The 16,036-nt window shown below is 45.2% G+C and overlaps 1 protein-coding gene across 3 annotated transcripts in view; it reads left to right on the plus strand.

The window, feature by feature from the left end:
* The window catches only part of CSTF77 (Tetratricopeptide repeat (TPR)-like superfamily protein), a 130,218-nt gene that overhangs the window by 41,756 nt on the left and 72,426 nt on the right, over positions 1-16,036 (plus strand). The window lies entirely within an intron of this gene.

Here is a 16,036-nt window from a genome sequence, read left to right on the forward strand (position 1 = left end):
TTAGCTTACCCAATTTGCCCTACTGAGTACCCAACAAAAGTCACTTAATGAATAAGTGAAAAATGTTAAACATAGGGAAAAATAGGCTAAAGTCACTTGAGAAATCCCCAAACTGTCTCTGATGGAAATGCTTATGCTTATTCTTATGCAACCAGAGGATATGCATCTACTCTAGGTGACTGGGCATGCACGGTCTACGAATAGACTCACAAAAGTGCCAGATCACTGCTAATCTAAACTGACTTGACTGACTGACGGGAACCTTGCTATGGTGTAGCTTGTCCACGGACACATAGGGTTGGATGTGTCACGTGACATCCCCTCCTTTTTAAAGTGAGGTATTGGTATCGAGCTGCATGGCTTCCTTGTAGTCTGTCAACAACTCTGGATAATCTTTGAAGAACTCTTCGTCTACCCACACCGCTTCGTGGGTTCCTTGATCTTTGAACTTCAAAAAATATTGTCGTACTTGTTTTTTCGAACCATGGCGAAACCGATGCAACAAGACTTGCTCCGGCTCCATGACTTCAGCTTCATCGATGATCTCCGGTTCTTCTTCTTCCGAAACGTCCTTTGGAGGTGTTCCCTGAAACGCTTTCAACCAAGAAACATGGAAAACGTTGTGCATTGACCATGAGTTAGGCAACTTCAATTTCATTGAAAGCTCATTAATCTTTTTGATGACTGGAAATGGACTATACACAGGAAAAGATAACTTAGGACATTTCTTTCCAACTTGGTTAAGACGCTGTTTCATGATTCGTAGATACACCCAATCTCCTTCCTTGATCGAGACCTCCTGACGATGCTTGTTAGCCTGTCTAGAATAAGATTCCTGAGCCTTGCTTAGCCGAAGCTTCACACTCTCTCGGAAATCTCATCCAATGACTGACTCTCGGCATTGGCATCAGGCATTTGACTGACCGATCGAGTCAACAGTGACTGGAATCGGCGGCCAAAAGCTACCTCATACGGAGTTCGACCAATAGCAGAAGAGAAGGAATCATTGAGAATAGCCTGAACCAATGGAAGATAGAGCTCCCATTGAGACTGCTGATCATGAACATAAGACTTCAACACATCAAAAGCCAACTGATTATAAATTTCCGTTTGACCATCTGACTGTGGATGAAAAGCGGATGAAAAATTCAACTTTGTGCCAAAATTTTCAAAGAGTGCACGCCAAAAGTTGGACGTAAACTTAACATCCCTATCTGAAACAATGGACTTTGGCAAACCACAGAGGCGGTGCCAATGCTTTATGAACAATCGTGCAACATCTTGTGCAGTAACTGTGGCCTTACAAGGAATCAACATGCAAAATTTGCTGAAACGATCAACAGTAGTTAAACATTGAGTGTTCCTTGAATGCAGACTTGGTGGTAAGTTAGTCACAAAATCCATAGAGATATCCTAAAAAGGTCCCTCGGGAATAGCCAGCGGAAGCAAGAGGCCTTGCTGCTTACCCCGAGGAGCTTTGACTTTTTGACATATAGTGCAATGTGACATAACTAAACACATCTTTTCGCATTTTAGGCCAATAGAAAAATCGTTCAATCTTTTCCAATGTGGTGTTCATACCCCTGTGCCCACCCGTGAGAGAATCATGTGCATCATGCAATATGGTTGGCCTGAGAGAGAGCAACACACATAGATGCTGACGAAAAAATAACAATCCATCACGAATGAGATAGTTGCTGGGCCCTTGGGAAGCAAGAGCCTGCAACCAATACTTACCAAACTCCGAATCTGCATACTGATGCTTCATGCTGTCAAAAGACTCACCCTGTATAGAAAATGTGGTTCTTGACTCAAGAGCCAAAATCTGTCCTTTGCGACTCAACGCATCTGCAGGGTTAACTTTTCTAGGCACATACTCAATCAAACCTCCAAATTGCTCAAAAATTTTGACCACCGCACTTGGCGATCACTCCAATGTGCACTAGGCATAAACTGGAGCCACTTGAGGGCTTGATGATCTGTGCGCACTGTAAACTCTCTACCATACAAAAAATGCTTCCAATGCTTATGGCGACATTGCTCGCATCCGTCCATACCTCAAAGGGGTCATCCCAAGAGGCAAGGATAAGACACGGTGCTTCTGTCACCGCAACCTTGAGAGCTGCGAAAGACTCAATGGCTGCTTCGGGCAAGTCTACGCGCTGACGGCGAGTCTTTACCCCTTTCAAAACATCAGTCATAGGTGTAGCAATGCATGCAAAATTCTCTATGTGTGAACTATATGTTTGACATAACCCAAGAAAAGAACGCACATTATATGCAGTTTTGGGCAAATCCCAATTACGAACCTGTTTCACCTTCGCGGGGTCTAGCTTGACGCCTTTTGTAGAAATGATATAACCCAGATAAGTGACTTCAGTAAGAAAAAATTCAGACTTCTTAGCTGCAATGTACAACTGACACTCATCCAAATGAGTTAGTACCCTTTCAACATCTAATTCGTGTTGCTCCCACGATGCAGAAAAAATGAGAATATCATCTAAAAAGATGAACACACATACACCTACCATATCGCCGAAACGACCTACCATGAGACGATTGAACGTACCCACGGCTCCTGTCAATCCAAAAGGCATAACTATATACTCCCATTGCCCTCGCTCGGCGCGAAAGCCGGTCTTGAAAATGTCGCCTTTGAATACCCGTATCTGATGGTATTCACTTTTGAGATCGACCTTGCTGAAAACCTTTGCCCCATTGAGCCTATCCAGGATATACTCAATACGAGGCAGCGGAAACTTGTTCTTGATGGTCATCTTGTTTAATGCCCTGTAATCAACACACAAATGAGACGAACCATCCTTCTTGCGAACAAACAAAATAGAGGCAGCAAAAGGACTTACACTCGAACGTATGAATCCTCTAGCCACCAACTCCGTGAGTTGTCTCTCTAACTCTTTCTCCTATGATTTGTTCAAACGGTAGGGAGCCTTACTGACAGGTTGCGCTCCCTCCATAAGCTCGATGCGATGGTCCTCTGGCCGCTCCGGTGGGAGACGAGGTGGAAGATCATCCTGCAAAAAGAGATGTTTAAATTTCGTAAACAACTCCAAATACTTATCTGGAGCCTGAATGCTTTGGGAAACTGGAGCAGCATAAATGAATGCCGCTTGTGCTCCTCGTCGTAATTCACGCTTTACCTGTACATGCGAGATGAGAGGCAAAGAAAGCAAGCCCTCCTCAGCACGAATGATGAGGGGGGAATCGGTATTGGAATGTAAAGTGATCGTGTTAGCACCAAATTTAATGTGAGCATCAAGTTCACGAAACCATTTAATGCCTAAAATCATATCACATCCTGAGAGAGGAGATACAAGAAATTTCCTACGAAAAGAAGCTTGTTGAACGAAAAAAAGCACATCAAGGCACTCCTTCGTGATGAGAGAGTCCATACCAGGAGCGAAGCCAGAAACCTCGAGAGGAGCTTTCTGACTAACCTCTAGGCGGGCTCTCTCAATGAGAAGGGGACTAATCACATCATGCATACTGCCTGGATCAAACAATATGATAAAACGCTGCCCTTTTACATGACCATAACACTTCAAGAGAGATTCATCAATGTGTGTGTCAGAGTCCTGAGAAGATGCAGGTTGTGTTGTGAGAGTTTGTGGTAGCTCTGGGTGTCTTTGGTTCTTTAGGTGGGACTGTCTTAGGACAAGCCTTCTTAATGTGCCCTTTGACGTGACATTGAAAACATCTACCTTCTTTAGCATAAATCACTTGTTCTTTAGTCGTGATGTATCCTCGTATAATTCCTTGTGAAGCTTTCTGATGACGGGTTAGCTTAGGTTTTGCAGGTGCTTTAGCTTTACCCTTAGAGTCATTATTAGAGTTCTTTTTCGAGGAATTAGAGGAAGAAGGGCTAGAAGAATTACCATTCTTACCATTCTTTCCGTTCTTACCATTCTGTGTGTTCTGAGAATTTTGCGGGGTTCCTTGAGAAGTCTTGTTTTCCTTAGGCTTTCCTTTATTGTGCTTCATCTCGTGGGCGAGAGCAATTGCGATCGCTTTGTTGAGATCGATTGGATCGATTACCTAGACATCATACTTGATATACTCGTCCAATCCGTAAAGAAATGCCTCTTTGTGCTTCGCATCCAATTTGCGTAATTGAGTGCCGAACTGCAAAACACGATTAGAGAAAGACATAACCAGCATACCGTTTTGCTTGAGAGCTCGCCAATCGTCCTTCAATCGTGCAAGGTACTGAGGTGGCATAAACCGCGCCTTGAGCTTGTCTTGGAAATCAGCCCAACTAAAAGAGAGGGGCGTGAAATCGTCGGCTGCCTCTAGGTGCGCGGCTAGCTGTGCCTCTTGCCATGCTTGGTACCAATTTATGGCATCACCGGCAAGGTACATAGCTGCCGTCAAAACTTTGCTATTGCTTGTTTTCTTAGTTGTCGCAAAATAAGCATTAAATTGATGCAACCAAGAATGAATAATAGTAGCATCCATCTTACCGTCATACTTACTAAAAGTCAACTTTTCTGTGACTGGATTGTGTGAATCCGCATCGTCGCTTGCGCCACTTGACGAACTCCCACGATCTTTGGGTCGTTCGGTCTTCGAGACTAGGATTTGGGCAATAAATTCTTGATTGCGAAGCTCCCTTTGAGCTTCACGCTCGGCGTCCTTTTTTGCTTTTCGTTCATTTCGTTCTTCGGGCTCGCGTTCGAGAGCAAGTCGATTATCTTCTTGTTGTGCGGCAAATCTTGAGTTTCTTTCGTCGCGCTCGCGGTCCTTGGTTGCTTGGTCTGCGGCCATTCTTGCAATTCTGTCGTCGCGCTTACGGTCCTGAGCAAGGCGATTTTCTTCTTGTTTTGCGGCAAGAGCAAGGCGCTCACGCTCCTGAGCAAGGCGACTTGCTTCTTGTCTATCCATCATGGCCATCATCTGCTTGACCATTTCCTCCATAGGGTTTGGTGCACTTGGTGGCGTAGATGGCGAAGGGGGAGGGTTGAAGAAATCATCTCCGGGTGGGGACGAGTCTTCGTCGCCTCTCTCATGCTCATCACCTGTATGCGAAGTATCCATTCCGCTTCGGGGGACGACCATGCACTATGATCTTGGGGGTCTTAAGCTCGCGAGGAACTTGGGTTCTTGAGGTTCTTGAGTCTTGAGGGTCTTGAGTTCTTGAGGTTCTTGAGGTGTTCTTTCGCTTGCAAATCGCCTTGGAGAAGGATCTTCTCTTCACCCGAGTTCTACTCCTTTCTGCGGGCGCACCCCTTGGCGGCCTTGCGCTCACACCAAGGTTGCTTTTTCCCACCTCACGTCGATTGGCCGGCCGCTAAGTGCACGGTCCGCTCTCAATGAGTGAAAAGAGACAGAAGGGGAGGCTGGACAAGCCCTTCTTTCTTGGGATTCCTGTCACTCTTCAACAAAACACGATTAGGAATCAACACGCCCAAGCGAACTTGGGTTCGTGCGACCGCAACAAGCAAAAAATTTCTTGTGGTTCTTGTGGTTCTTCCCTTGAGTAATGCAGAACACTTTCCAAAGCTCTGATACCAATGTAAGGTGCAGCGGAATGAATGTTGTAATTTCTCAAGATTAGTGATCTTTATTTGCTCAAGGTTCCTTTTAGTTCTTAGGGAAGGAGAGAGCCTTCCGTCTTAGGGAGAGTGCTATGATCACGAACAAAGTGAGTGGATATTGTGCGTGCAAGTGAATGAGACTGAGAGAAGGAGAGAGAAAAGATACAACACCGAGAGGTTGTAAAACCCTCCTCCGAAGGCCCCACTCTCGTCGGCGAGAGTGGTCTACTTTGATTGCACAAGGTGTACAATGCGTATGCAATGGACTGATGCAATGGGACTATGCCGACGACGACGACGGTGATGACGACGGCGACTTAGGCTGAAATCTGTGATCTTCTTGGTGGCTGAAAATGACTGTTTCTTGATGGTTTCATGGCTGAAAATGATTGTCTTGGTCGAAGTTGAAATGATGATGAAAAACGCTGGTTTTCTTGCTCTTTAGGCTGCGTTTTTGGAGAGGTTTCCTTGGCTGAAAAACGCTGGTGCAGCAGATGGTTTCTTGCTGAAATTTGCAGCCTTTCTAGCGTTAGTATTCCTTGTCAAGCTGTGGTTACCTTTGCTGAATTTGATGAAGTCAAGGGCTGAATTTGCTGAGGGATCTAGCGTTAGTAATTGGCTGAAAAAATGCTGAATGTGACCACATCAAAAAACGCTAGGCTTTGTTGATTTGCTGGCGATAGTTGCTGGAGAAGAAACGCCAGAGAAAGGTCTTGCTAGATGGCTATCCTGATAGCTGATGGCTGCGGGTGAAGGGGCCTCACCAAGATGGCTTGGAGAGGGTCTTGCTGAGAGAGAGAGGGAACACCTGTTGCTTGGTAGCCTGCTGTGCTCCTTGTCTCATCTGCCAATTTGTGCTAACTTGGGTTTGCTTATATATTAACTTACCCAATTTGCCCTACTGAGTACCCAACAAAAGTCACTTAATAAATAAGTGAAAAATGTTAAATATAGGGAAAAATAGGCTAAAGTCACTTGAAAAATCCCCAAACTGTCTCTGATGGAAATGCTTATGCTTATGCTTATGCAACCAGAGGATATGCATCTACTCTAAGTGACCGGGCATGCATGGTCTACGAATAGACTCACAAAAGTGCCAGATCACTGCTAATCTAAACTGACTTGACTTGACTGACGGGAACCCTACTATGGTGTAGCTTGTCCACGGACACATAGGGTTGGATGTGTCACGTGACAACCATTGGGCGAAGATCACACCCGTAGAGCGAAGGGGTGTGACCAGTCATTGAAGGAGTGTGGCTTTTGGCGAAGAGGCACGTCTTTTGGGCGAAGGGTTGCGACCATCCAAGCGTAGGGGTCCTCCTTGGCATGGCACTTCGCATATCTGCATCCATGAGTGTATTTATTTGATGTATCTTAGTCACAATCGTGATATTCCCTCCCTCTTTAAATAAAACCCATGTGTTAAATGAAAATTTGCCGTTTGTCAATGAATTCTTGAAGTAGGTGAGGGTATTGTTGCATTTCTTCATCTGTTTTCCAAGTAGAATCTTACTCATCCAAGTCTATCCACTCAACAAGAAACTCAGTTGTAATCTTTTGTCTTGTTTCTTTCTGACGAACATTGAGAATCTTTTCTGGAACCAGAATAATATGTTTATCTCCTGGTATGTAAGAAGATAAGTTTGCAACAAGCGAATTTCCTTGAATATACTGTTTGAGCCAAGAAATGTGAAAAGTCGGATGTATCTTTCCCCATGAAGGTGGAAGTTCCAACTTGTAACTGACAGTTGAATTTTTCTTGATGATCTTGAAAGGTCCATAGAAGCGAGGACGTAACTTTGGAAGAACTGATTTGATTGTTTTGTAGCGATGGGATGCCACATACAGTAAAACCAAATCTCCTTCTTTGAATTTTGCATAACGACGATGCTTATTGGCCTGTTTCTGGTATTTTTGCTGAACATGAACTAGTTTATCTCGAATCTGTATAAGAAGGGAGGCAATGCTTGGGGAGGGCATCACGAAGGGGTGCGTTGCAAAGGAAATCCAGCGAGCTAGGAGTGGGTCCGTTCACTGGGTGCCAGCCTTTCAGGTATGCCGCACACACACAGACAACTCTTCTGTCGTTTATCAAATTGAACTAAAGTAATAAAGTCACGTTACCTCATGTGTTCGTGTGTGTGTGTGTACCACCATTCGGTTGCTGCCATACAATGCCGGGATAGGGTGAGCGTGTAGCGGATAGGGTGAGAGGCTCACAACTTCGCAGGGTCGGGAAAAAATTTTGCTTTGATACCACTGTGAAGAACTGTGTGTTACTTCGTATGTGTTCATTATATTTCTGCACAAGTCTAGAACTAGAAAGATAACTCTGACAAGAGACTCGAGAGACTTTGTTCGATTGAATGAAGGAAAACTGAGTACAAAGGGTTCCTTTTATAGGAATTGAAAAGTCACTAGTGAAAAGGCATGTCTCATGGTGAAGAGACACGACTTTAGACGTAAAGACACATCCTCTTGGCGAAGAGCTGCAACCATTGGACGCAGAGTCACACCCGTAGAGCGAAGGGGTGTGACCAGTCGTCGGAGTGTGGCTTTTGGCAAAGAGGCACGTCTTTTGGACGAAGGGTCGCGACCATCCAAGCGTAGGGGTCCTCCTTGGCATGGCATCTCATCAGCTTGGCTTATGTGCCAACACAGGACAACCTTGCAGATCTTTTCACAAAGGCATTGTCTCGTGAGAAGCTTGAAGCTTTCCGCAAAGCTTTGGGCTTACTCCCCTTTGTGGACTGATCCTGTCCTCAGGGCATGGCACTTCCCTTTACTCATGTGCCAGCTCTCGTTCACCGCATCACTCCAGGGGGGATTTGTTACCATATACATGTGGTAGTGATGTGTGTGAACACACTAGGACCGCCGGGGCATTTTTTCCCTCTTTAGGAGGTTTTTTCCCCCGTGCATTGTATATACGCCCATCACTCTAGGGCTATCTATCTTTCCATTGCACACTAAGTAACACACTCTCTATTGTGTGCCTTGAGCTTCCTTCGTCTTCTCCAAGCTGTGTGTGTTTCTCTGCAACCCTAATTCCAACAATTGGTATCAGAGCAGGTCACGTCCTCCCGGGCTTAGTCGCCAGCTGCTCCAGCACACGCCTGCTCACTTTCTCCGATTTCAGTGAGCTTTGGCAAGCGTTCGCAGGTCGACAAATATTTTGGGAGAGCTCGAAGAGCTCGGTCTGCTCAGAATTTTGATTTGGGCTCATTTCGGCCACCGTTTCCACTACGGGCAGTACTGCACAGGTTATTTCGTCATTTTGTGCAGATTTTCTGTCAGTGCCGTTTTCTGCATAACAGGTGCCTTATAGTCTTCTACGGTTTGTGCTATATAGCACAAGTTGTTCCCGCTCCATTTCTCCTATTTTCGGGCAGTTTTCACATCAGGTGCAGCATTTACCATGGCTGACAACAACAACACAGATGTGTTCAAGATGTTTGCTGCTGAGGACAGGTTGGATGGGGACAACTACCCTATGTGGGCTTATATGATGCAACACGTTCTTGTGTCAAAAGGTGTCTGGAACATTGTGCAGGGCATTGATGTACGTCCTGGTTCTGAAGATGTAGGCGATATTGAGGATGTTGCAGGTCTTGCTGCAAGGATTGCAGCTGTTAGAGTTGTTTTGCCTACAGCAGAACAAGCTCGTTGGGATGTTAAGGATGCGCAGGCTCATGCATTGATTGCGTTGTCTGTGAAGCGCACCATTATTCCTCACATCCGTTCAGCAAAATCTGCAAAACAGGCTTGGGATATTCTAGCAGGTCTTTATGCAAGCCGCAATGAGGCTAAAATTGCTTTGCTGCGTAAAGAGCTAGAGTCGAAGATTATGCATGAGGAAGATGATATGGACACTTTCCTTGCTAGTGTCAAGGATATCAATGAGCAACTCATTTCTGCAGGTGAAGTCATTTCTGACAGTTCCCTTGTGCAGACTGTTCTTGATGCCTTACCAGATTCCTACCAGACTTTTGCTAGTACTTGGAGACTGATGACCCAAGGAAATCCTGAAGTTGTCAAGTTTGATGCATTATGCACATTGCTGTTGCAAGAGTCACTTTCTAGAAAAAACAGGACTAGGCAGCGTGCAGTTGAACAGGCTTTTATTGCTTCTCAAAGAAAGGGTGGTAACAGTAATGCAGCCACTTCTTATGGTTCTGCTGCGAGTGGCAAAAATTTTGTTCCTAATGCTTCTGCTGGCAGCACTTCGTCTGGCAATTCTGGTGATAAGGGCAAAAAGAAGATGCGTTGCCATTATTGTAAAGCCAATGATCACTTGATCAAGTCGTGTCCTAAGTTGAAGGCCAAAGAGGCTAAGAAGAAAGAGGGTGGTTCCACTGCAAATGCTGGTTCCACTACAAATGCAGCCATTGTTGAGTCTTCTGTGAAAGGAGATTGTGATGCTGATGTTGATGCAGAATGGGCTTTTAGCGCAGAGTGCACTTACAATCCTGCTGTCCATGATGCATGCTTGTCAGTTGCTGCAGATTCACATGTGTGGTATTTCGACAGTGGGGCTACAAAGCACATTACCTCACATCGTGAATTGTTTACCTCTCTCGAGTCTGTCCCTCATGGGAATTCAGTCACTTGTGCCAACAACGCCTCTTATCCAGTTCAGGGAGTTGGAAAGATTGTGCTCACTGCTGCTAATGGCAGTTCCTTCACACTTGTTGATGCACTTTATGTACCTGGGATCAAGAAGAATCTCTTGTCTGTATCCGCACTTGCTAGACTTGGACTTGTAGTCAAATTTGTGGATGACAGATGTATAGTTCATGATCTCAGTTTTGGTGATGAAATTGTTGCATCTGGGCTTTTGTGCCGTGGGCTGTATAAGCTCACTTTGTATGACAAGTGTGGACAAAATTTTGCAAATGCTGTTGCAGATTCAAGGGCTATTTCAGATGCAAAACTTTGGCATGCACGTTTTGGTCATCTGAATTTTGCCAGTTTGCTGCGTTTGCAGAAATCTGATATGGTTGCTTCTTTGCCGCCTCTTGAAGCACCTATCAAACATGTTTGTGAAGGCTGTATTCTGGGTAAAATGCAGCGTTCTAAGTTTCCAAAGGATGGTTCAGTTAGGGCCACATGCAGGTTGCAGCTTGTGCATAGTGACGTTTGTGGGCCCATGCAAACTCCGTCCTTGGGCAATTACCTGTACTTCGTGACTTTCATTGATGATTACTCCAGGCATGCGTGGGTATTTCCGCTTAAAGCGAAGTCCGAAGTTTTTATGTGCTTCAAACAATTTTTGGCTATGGCTGAAAATGTCTCAAAATGTACTATGGGCACCCTCCGTTCCGATCGAGGGGGGGAGTATATGTCTCATGAATTTAATGCATTTCTGGCTAGTCGTGGGATAAAACACCAATGTACAGTGCCTTATACACCTCAGCAAAATGGTGTTGCTGAGAGGAAAAACAGGTCACTAACGGAAATGGCACGATGTATGGTCAAAAGTCAAGCTTTGCCGCATTCTTTTTGGCTTGAGGCCATCATGTGTGCCACTTATGTACTTAACAGGTGTCCTACGAAAGCTTTGCAGTCTATTACTCCATATGAAGCATGGCATGATAGAAAACCTTCTATTGAGCACATGCGTGTTTTTGGCTGTTTGGCATATGCTTTGGTGCCACAAGTGCAGCGCAGAAAATTGGATGATAAGGCTGTCAAATGTATTTTTGTTGGTTATAGTGCTGAAAGCAAAGGTTACAGGTTGTATCATCCGCAAACAAAACGTATTTTGGTTTCACGGGATGTAGTGTTTGTGGAAGATTCTGTTCAACCCTTGCTGTCATGTACTAGAGACAGTAATGTAAGCTCACAGGACATTTATGACACTTTGTTGCCTCTTTTCAGTGGTGGAAATACGATTGTAAGTTCCAATGAGGCAAATGTACAGCCTATGGGGGTTTCTGAAAATGTTTTAGAACAGCCTATTACTGATGCAGATGTACATGATGTACTTGATGAGGAAAGGGCTGAAAATGAGCAGGCTAGAGGTATGCCAAAATGGCTGGTGCACACTTTGCGTGACAGTAAATTGGATGCACCTTTATCTAGTCGTACTCGTTCAGGCTCTCGCCATGCATCTTATGCATCAGATTGTTATGCTTTGGCTGTGTCTAGTTTACATGATGTTGAGGAGCCTCTGTCTTTTGATGAAGCACAGAATTCAGAAAATTGGATTGCTGCCATGAACTCAGAATATGATGCACTTATAGAGAATGACACATGGACTTTATGTGATTTGCCTCCTGGCAAAAAGGCCATTGGTACGAAGTGGGTTTACAAGTTGAAACGCAAGCCGGATGGTGAGATCGATCGCCATAAGGCTCGACTTGTTGCAAAGGGTTATGCACAACAAAAAGGCATAGATTATGAAGAGACTTTTGCTCCCACTTGTCGTATGACTACTGTGCGTTTTCTATGTGCATTGGCAGCTCATTTTGGTTGGGATGTACATCAATCAGACATTGTTACTGCTTTCTTGAATGGTGACATATTTGAGGAAGTTTATGTAACGCAGCCTCGCGGTTTTGTCATAAAAGGACAAGAGGACAAAGTGTGCAAATGTAAGAAGACTTTGTATGGGTTGAAGCAATCTCCTCGTGCTTGGTATGAGAAAGCTGACACTCATTTGGTTAAACGAGGCTTTCGTAACAGTCCAACAGAAAGCACATTGTATGTAAAGCGTGAGGATGATGTATTTCTCATTGTGGTTCTTTATGTTGATGATTTGCTGATCACTGGACCAAATGAGAGACATATTGCTGAATTTAAGGCTGATTTGAATGCTACTTTCAAGATGAAAGATTTGGGGCTGTTGCATCATTACTTGGGTATACAGTTTAAGCAGTGTGATGGTGGTATTGCCTTGTGTCAGAAAAGTTACATAGAGACATTGCTATGTAAGTTTGGACTTGAGGATTGCAAACCTATTGCCACTCCCATGGAAACAGGTTTGAAGTTGAGTCTACATGATGCTGGCGATCCTGCTGATGTCACTCTTTACCAAACTGCTGTTGGCTGCCTCATTTATGTATGCAACACGAGGCCAGATATTCAGTTTGCAGTCTCGCAGGTCAGCAGATTTATGCATAGCCCAGGGTCTAAGCATTGGCAGGCTATCAAGAGGATTTTCCGCTACCTTAGTGGCACTTTACATCTTGGCTTGTTTTATCCCAAGGGGGGATCATTGCCGCCAGACTTACATGCTTTTTCGGACTCAGATTGGGCTGGTTGTTTTGACACGCGAGTGTCCACAAGTGGTTTTTGTTTCATGCTTGGCAGTTCATGTATATCATGGTTGAGCAAGAAGCAACCTACTGTGGCCACTTCGAGTTGTGAGGCTGAGTACAGGGCAGTCTTCACAGCTACGGTTGAGTGTGTATGGCTCAGACGCCTTATGGCTGACTTGGGTGTTGGACAGGACACTGCCAACACTATCTACACTGACAGTCAGAGCGCATTGGCAGTTGCGAGGAACCCAGTTTTTCATGCTCGCACAAAGCACATTGAGGTGCATTACCACTATGTCAGGGAGAGGCTCTCAGCAGGAGAGATCAGCTTGGCTTATGTGCCAACACAGGACAACCTTGCAGATCTTTTCACAAAGGCATTGTCTCGTGAGAAGCTTGAAGCTTTCCGCAAAGCTTTGGGCTTACTCCCCTTTGTGGACTGATCCTGTCCTCAGGGCATGGCACTTCCCTTTACTCATGTGCCAGCTCTCGTTCACCGCATCACTCCAGGGGGGATTTGTTACCATATACATGTGGTAGTGATGTGTGTGAACACACTAGGACCGCCGGGGCATTTTTTCCCTCTTTAGGAGGTTTTTTCCCCCGTGCATTGTATATACGCCCATCACTCTAGGGCTATCTATCTTTCCATTGCACACTAAGTAACACACTCTCTATTGTGTGCCTTGAGCTTCCTTCGTCTTCTCCAAGCTGTGTGTGTTTCTCTGCAACCCTAATTCCAACAATTTCACATATCTGCATCCATAGTGTATGTGTATGATATATCGTAGTCACAATCGTGACATCCTCAGCAAGACTTTATAAGTTGGTATTTTTCTTCTTCTTCTTCTTCTAGTAGGTTTTAGGCCCCTCGGCCGGAATTTGCAAAACACTGTCAAGTTAGTCTAAGACCCGAAGGCCACTCAGATGTCCTAGTGCCATGCAAATGATCATAGATGCAATTATCACAAAGAGACAACTCATCACTGCACAAAAGATTCTCGCTTTGACCAAGAGATTGGTATGGACCACCTTTCCAAGGAGAGTGGGTGTGTGACTGGCCACACGAACGCATGGATCATATGCGTCTATGACCTCGATGCAGAAATCCTAACCCTAAATCTCATCTCTCCGGAAAACAAGACCGAAATGCTACAGTCATTTTGTCTTTCAAACATGCACTCAAATACTACTCACACGAAAGAGCACATGTAACAGATTCATTTCGGGAATTCCCAGTTTGAAGTACTTCTTTCATAAAGTTAATCAACATAATAATGTAAGCCCCATCAGTATCCTTGAAATCCAAAGGAAGTAAGTGACTTTATTCCATCCAGGTAATCTGTGACAAAGGAGCGGAGCAACTCCCCTCCTGTGCAGTCCCACGTGCACTAGATTCAACCCACTGATCTCCGGGAACTCTTAGAATAGTCGAAGCTAGACCCAAAGTGTCAAGGTAAAGTTCCAAATCTGAGGAGTATCTGGTAGGTCCTCCTCGTCGATCCACTTTGCATGCAATGCTGGATAGTTCTTAAACTAAGAACCACCGTATCACTTTACCTTTCACTTTTCTTTCCATGTGAGCTAGTATCTGTTTTGGAACGAGAATCTCCTTGGTCTCTTCCACTTCAGGTTGCTCCTCAAGGTCCTCGTCCACTGGCACCTCACTTGGATCTGGGGAATTCTCTGATCTACCAGCTGATTCCCTTTTCCTTTCTTTCCTTGTGCCCTAGGATCTGTGTGTAGTTGGTGTCACGAGGACGTGGCAGTTATTAACCATGTCACAGAGATGTGGCAACTGCTAACCTTGGTTGTTGGTTTCTTTCCAATGGGGTTTATTTTATTTGTTTAAGACCCTCTTTTTGAAGTAGCAAACGGTCGGACATTGTATGGCCAATGTGAACGGTAGATTCACCCGCAGACGGGAAGGGGTCGGCACTGGAATTCGTATGGTAAGAGGATGTCTAGGCTCAGAGCAAGATCATATAGGTCCCCCCGTCGCACTTAGCAAGTTGGTGGATACTAGGAAGTGAACTCAATTAAGGCGTAAAGTCAAGGTGGGACTACCAACCAAAAGTATCCGACAGTTGGGCCACATTGCATTTTTGGATGCGGTCCCAATGAGGATAGATGGTCAGAAGACCAGTGGGAGCCCAACGGAAGCATCTCCTAAAATTTAGGGAACTGCTATTTTGGGCCACGAAATGTGTTCGCGTCATTACCTTCGGTATGACTAGGGGAACACTTTACAACTCTGCCGCGAAGTCAACTGACGCACCAGTTGAGATATTTTTAGCAGGGAAAGCCCAAACTCGGAAACTGGGCGACGTGTCAGCTTGTGAGCGATTCTGCCACTCTGGGAGGCAAAAACGAGCTGCATATCATCAAAGGGGGCGCCATTTTCAGCCACAGGCGGATTGCAACAGGTACAGAAGCTATGGAATGCTTACCTTGCCCTCTATGCACAGTATGGTGACGGGAGTGATGCCCCGCACGCTACATACTGCTCTCTTTCTCCCCTACGTGCAGTTATGTGATGCCCCACAAGAGGGCTACTCATTTGACTGATGTACAGTTGTGTGGGTTCATGCTTTTGTGCTGAGGCAAGAGCCTCCTTGAGCAGGAACAGGGGTAGCTAACTGCTGCTCCAAAGCAGGCACTGGTGAGGGTCATAACCTCACCGTACAGGTGCAAAATCAGCGCTGTGTATGCGCTGTAATTTGACTGTTTTTCAGCCATACGGACGCCAGGATCATTGGGAATCGTGCCCCATTGGCAAAGGACAGTTAGGGGACTGTTTGGGGCTGAAAACAGGGCAAAAACCAGTAAATACAGCGTGCTGAATTTACTGTTTTTGGACAGGAATCAGAGGGTATACGACAGTGCAAGCGAGTTCCAGTAGGGGAATTGGTTTCGCGCAAGTTTTGGGGCTGTTATGCTACCGAAATTTGGCCAAATCAAATGGTATCTAGGTGGATACACGTGAAGGATTCCCAGGACCTTACCTTGTAATTTACCCTCCTAAAGAATAAAGAAATACCGAAAGGGGCGCCAATTTTGGGGCCTACAGGTTGTCGGCGTCTGCTCGGAGCATTCTAGCTTCCGAGCCGTGTGTGTGTTCAAGTGTTAACTCCCGTCAGGTTCTCTTTGCATAGTGCTCTGTGTGTGTGCATAAAGTAAAGAATTTCGGGTGAAAGCCAACGCCTACCGCCCCAC

The sequence above is a fragment of the Adiantum capillus-veneris genome, chromosome 25 (assembly GCF_014529385.1).
Source record: "Adiantum capillus-veneris isolate H3 chromosome 25, ASM1452938v2, whole genome shotgun sequence".
Lineage (NCBI taxonomy): Eukaryota > Viridiplantae > Streptophyta > Polypodiopsida > Polypodiales > Pteridaceae > Adiantum > Adiantum capillus-veneris.